We start from the raw sequence: 6,154 nt of genomic DNA, 5'->3' as shown, positions 1-6,154 counted from the left end.
GACTTGCTCTAAATAGGACTTCCACAAGTAAAGGTAATTAACTCAAGCATGGTGCCTTTAAGTTGCTGTCCTAACCACAGTATCACAGTATCACAATATCATCAAGATTGGAAGAGACCTCATAGATCATCAAGTCCAACCCTTTACCACAGAGCTCAAGGCTAGACCATGGCACCAAGTGCCACGTCCAATCTTGCCTTGAGAACCAGTGGTGCCCAGAATTCTCAAGGCACATGTTCTGCTCAGAGGTATCTCAGTGTTCACAGTGACAGGCAGCTTGGGATGCACTTTGTGGATAATGTCAGTCTGCCCCCTTAACACACTTGACTTAGGAGGAACATCCAGAAATCCAAAGACCCAAATTTCAACTCCCTCCTCTAACTGAGTAGGCACAAATCCCTAATCCCTACCTCCTACTTGCACAAGGTCTATGATATGCAAGACTGTAGGCTGAAATGTTGGCACTTCTGCTTTTGAAGAAACATTCAACCTTATCTCTCTACAACATAATTTATATCACTAAACTTTAGAGAGACAGAACAAAATTCATTTGCTATCCTAGAGATAGTAATGCATTTTAAAGGCAAAAGAGATGGATGTTCAGAAGCAACACACATTGCTTTTGATTAAAGAAGATGTCAAAATTATTTGGCCATCACATTTTTTTTTGCACATGTCAAAGACTAATATACATGTTGTGAATATGAAATTGTAGATCATGCAAAAGCAGTAGAAAGAAGTACACAGATACCACATCTGTCCTTCAAAAAGCAGCTCTCTGGAGAAACATTAATAAAATCTACTAAGACCAACTGCAGCATTCGACATAAAAGTGCCAGATCCTGAACGAGCTGCATGAAATTTGCTCTCAGTAGTAGATGTCTTCTGGAGAAAGATGTCCTTCACTAATGCCTCACTCAAAAAAAAACAAAAACATTTTCAGAAAACCACAGAAAAATCACAGAACTTACCAGGTTGGAAAAGACCTCTAAGATCATCCAGCCTAACCTATCACCTAACCTTTCTAATTAACTAAACCATAGCACTAAGTCCCTCATCCAGTCTCCTCTTAAATACTTCCAGGGATGGTGACTTCACCATCTCCCTGGGCAGCCCAGTCCAATGCCAATCACTCTTTCCATGAAGAACTTCTTCCTAACATCCAGCCTACATCTGCCCTGGCACAGTTTGAGGATGTGTTCTCCTTGTTCTGTCACTGAGTGCCTGGCAGAAGAGACCAACCCCACCTGGATACAATTTCCCTTCAGGTACATGTAGAGAGAAATAAGGTCTCCCCTGAGCCTCCTCTTCTCCAGACCGAACACCCCCAGCTCCCTCAGCGTCTCCTCACAGGGCTGTGTTCCAGCCCCTTCACCAGCCTTGGTGCCCTTCTCTGGACATGTTCAAGCACCTCAACATCTTTCTTAAATTGAGGGGCCCAGAACTGGACCCAGCACTCAAGGTGTGTCCTAACCAGCACTGAGTACAGGGGCAGAAGGACTTCACTGGCCCTGATGGCCACACTATTCCTGATAGAGGCCAGGATGCCATTTGCCTTCTTGGCCACCTGGGCACACTGCTGGCTCATGTTCAGTCAGCTGTCAACCAGTACCTCCAGGTCCCTCTCTGCCTGGCTGCTCTCCAGTCACTCTGTCCCCACTCTGTAGTGCTGCATGAGGTTGTTTGGGCTGAAGTGCAGAACCTGGCACTTGGACTTGTTAAAATTCAATATTTTTTTTTCCCTAATCATTCTATACTTGTTACCTCAGCATCTTCTCCACCTTCCTAGGCTTACTGGGCTTTATTTATTTAAAATACCTGTTGCTAGCCCATGAGCAATAATCACCTTGGTTTAATTTGGGACCTTGTTAAAACACATCTATACCCACAACACGAGCAGTTAAAGCTTCATATTGTAGTAAAGGAGCATCCTATTTTATTATGTGGTGATGTTAATTCATCACATTGTAAACCATGCTTGTGTGATTCACCAGCAACCCCTTTTCTCCACAAGCCAGTTGTGAGCTCACAATCCAAGCATGCATTCTAACACAAAGACCTCTCACAAATTCATCGAACCTCTGAAACCGGCTAGCGGTGTGATGTATATGTAAATGTTTCTTTCATCACAATACATCTTCCCTTTTATTTTTCAGTGTTCCACAGCCTTGGAAAACTGTATTGCTACAAACAATTGACCATGAACAATGCTCAACGTGCCTCTTTTCCACATCTTCAAGTTCAGCTGAGTTCACAGAAGCCCATTCTCCATTGCCTGTCAGAGACACAAAAGGGGCATCAGAAGCACCGTAGCAACTCCAATGCCCCCACAGTCAGAGAATGCCCAAGAAAATCTCCTTTGAGGGGGTTGCAACTAGTTATAGTATGAGAAGTGACTCCAACAGCCATTCTTTCAAAGAACTGAAACTTCAAATTGTGAAAAGTGAGCGGTCACTTCTCAGCAGATGACTCAGGAGCACTTCAGAAAAGAAAGTAAAAAGATTTCAGGTCACTTTAGACTCCAGGGCATGGGAGACAGGCTTTGAAAGTGATCTTGGGCTTCTCATTTCACAAGGTAGGTGAGCACTCAGTAAGAAAAGCAGCTGGGCCCCAACAAAACCACAGCTCATTTTGACAAAGGCATTAAAAAGTACTAGCAGACCATGAGTATTTATAGCAAAGAGACTGGCATTTAGTTCTGTTTGCATTGGAATTTGAAGTGTGTTGATAGTATGAGTGCAGATCGTTGAGAGCAAAGGGAAGTATCTTGCATGCAGGAGAATACCAGCATCTGTTGAGGAAAAAAGCCTTCAGCTGGACCCACACTACATCCATATTCATGCTCCTATGTAGACATCTTACTGTAGGCAGTAAAGAGAGAGGGAGCAAAGATCTACCTTGCTACTGGGAACAACAGCCTGAATTTGCCCTTTTGGGTACCCAGATCTGCAAACTGTCTTAAGCCAAAAATCTTTTTAGCATAATTTCCTGGATTTTGAAGAAAGCTTTTCTGCAAGTGCAGATGCAGGATACTACTTGCAGTGTAAATGCAGGCAGATGCATGTGAATGTACATGCATCTATTCCAACGTGAAAGGCAGGATCATATTGCCTCTTCTGAGGGACAGCATCAGAAAATGTGAAGGATGAAACATCTTCTTTGGTATTTCATCCTAAATCTGACGGTTTGCACCAGCCTTTGATATTTGCCAGAAACTGAGTCCCTATGTCTGAACCTCACAGCCACGTTTCATATACAGTCCTCCTGGGTAAAGCAAGCAGCACCTCGCTTTGGCTCCTTTATTTGTATCATCTTGTGCTCTGAGTCCCCATTTCTCCAAGAAGTTTTGCTATTTGAAGCAACATCACAAAGACTTTTCCCTTTCCAAATCTGAACACCATCTTTGTTCTGGCAATTCAGGGAATCTGTTTTACCCATCATATTAGATGCAGTCATTGTAGTAGTTCCCACCCCCTATGCCACAACCATTGCTACGGTGTGGTGGAAATCAATAGCACTTTCTCTATGCATCAGGGGTTTCCCATCGACGAGTCAATGAGCATGGGTTCCACTCTGAATAACCCCGGGGCTTTATCCCTGTTGTTACCTCTGGGAATATCAAACTGTGTGACATTATGACCCGATTTAGTTTTTGAAGGTTTCCAACCTTCTTTTCTGAAGCAGTTAAGCTCTGAGGCTCCTTTCAAGCCTTCCACTTCCCCCTCCAGCTCTGGAATGAAATACTCTGTTTTAACTCTCCTCCCCATCAAGCAAGCAGTTAAGACATCAGACTTGCTTTACACGGACTGAAGAAAACTGCAAAACATTATATCTTGCTCAGGTGCTACATGTATTTGTCCTGTCAGGGGGAATCTGAAACACCACATCATTTATCTGCACTGTATCAACTGTTTTGTAGAGGACAATACCTTAAATGCATTATTTGTAGGGTTTAGATCAACAAACTTAAATCAATTAATCCCTATGCCCATAATGCACAATATCTGGATTTATTCCAGTTCAGCAGCTAATTCCAGTGTGTTAGCACTATTCTGGATGGAGCAATTGATGAAGAAGTCTGAGGACAAGTCATTTATTCTGAACAAGAGGCCTATATTCAGTATAATTCAATACCTGCATTAAATATACATAATGCCTAAACTCAATACCTGTATTACCTATATTCAATAAGTAATGATTAATTAGTTGCTAGCCAAGCCCCAAATGGTTAGTTCATGACAATTAGTCTATAAAATACCTACACAGAAAAGCCTTTCACATTTTTTTTATTGCTTTCTCTTGGTGGTTTGGTTGGGGTTTGTTGGGTTTTTTTAATTGCTTTTTCTGCTAATAATTTTCCTAGCTACAGTGGGCATGGAGACGGATTATGAATCCCTTTCATCCTATTTACAGCAGCAACAGCATTTCAGATTCTGGGCTGGCTTGCTGCCAGATACAAGCAATACATTTCCTCCAGTTGCAAGCAATAAAATTATTCTGTCTTTGTTATTCTGCATTACCCTGGGTCTTTTTGAAGGACATCAATGATTCTCTGCCAGCGCTGCTGTGATGAATTATATGCTTTAGCTGTTTAGCACAAGGGTGAGCTATACAAAGCCACAGGAGGATGAATTTTTTAAGAAATGATCCACTGATTTTTTTTTTTCTTAATATCAATTCCATAATAGTCATGCAAATATAGCAAAAATATTAAGTGCAATTAGGGAGATAATCAAAATTAGGAAATTCATGCACCAGTTGCTGGGTTGTATTGGTTTGTTGGGTTTGGGGTTTTTTTTTTTTGCATGCTGCATGTCTGGTTTGTGGGATTTCAGGATCAAAAAACTAAGAGCTCTGTTGAGCTTGGGAGACTCCACGTCAGCTCTATGCCTCCCAGGTAGTTTTGTGCTTTTGAAATACCTGATTCTATCTCCTTTAACAAGAGTTTATGCTGCCGTGTTTATGATTGCTTTCTAGCCTAGTCATTGAATTACCTTTGCAAGAAATCTCATCAGGCATATTCAGAGTTCCTGTGCACAATGTTTAAGCTGGTTTTGAGAATCTCCCAATTATGACTTTCTTAACAATATTTCCCCCCCCCCCCCCCTAAAATTTGTATTCTGAAGGGTTGGCAATCTTTTAATTTCAAGTGCATTAAAACTGTATTTTCTCACATATTTCCTTATATTTTATCAGGAGAGGCTTTTTCTTCCTGAAAACACTACTTTGGTTAACAAAACTCATACCTTGTCCTGTTGCCCTCGGGCTTTTTTATTTTCATTTAGTGGTCAATATGCATTAATTTTGTACCTTCATACCATGGAGGGATGGTTCTGTCATATGCAAATCTGTCTCACTCTCAAGAATGTCCCTTTTATGTCTTCCAGTGCAAGTAATTTTTGTATGACATTTTCTGCTCTATTCCTCTCCACCCAAATTCTTATGTCACTTTCAGCACTGTCCTATAAGAAGGTATTTCATCTGTAAACTTAGTGAGGCAGGCAAAATCTGCTATTTGTTTCTTTGTCTCTCCAAAAAGAAGTTTGACTACATTCAATATTACAAATTAGCATTAGGAAAACAAACAACCAACAAACAGAAAACCACACAAAATCCAAACCAGCAGTAACTCAGAGTAACAAAAGGCATGGTTTAGGAACCCTGTTACTGATTTGTGGAAGAAAGCACAACAGCCTTAATAAATTGGGCTTGCCTTTGAATTCAAACCTATTCCCTAGCTTTAGGCAATACTTTTATCCTTTTTCAGTATAATCCATTTTGCTTTACGTTCTGTGGTATTTTACAGTTTTGTACCATTCCTCTCTTTGCTTGGTTTCAGGGAATTTTGCTTTTAATCTGTATCATATATATATGTATCATATATATCATAGAATCATAGAATCAGTCAGGGTTAGAAGGGACCACAAGGATCATCTAGTTCCAACTGCCCTGCCATGGGCAGGGACACCCTAGCCTAGATCAGGCTGCCCAGAGCCCTATCCAGCCTGGCCTTAAATGCCTCCAGGGACAGGACCTCAACCACCTCCTTGGGCAACCATTCCAGGCTCTCATCACTCTCATGGTGAAGATATTTCCTCCTCACGTCCAGTCTGAACCTACTCATCTCCAGCTTCACTCCATTCCCCCTAGTCTT

Source organism: Pogoniulus pusillus, chromosome 25 (genome assembly GCF_015220805.1).
Source record: "Pogoniulus pusillus isolate bPogPus1 chromosome 25, bPogPus1.pri, whole genome shotgun sequence".
Classification (NCBI taxonomy): domain Eukaryota; kingdom Metazoa; phylum Chordata; class Aves; order Piciformes; family Lybiidae; genus Pogoniulus; species Pogoniulus pusillus.
Note: the sequence above shows the minus strand (reverse complement) of the source record.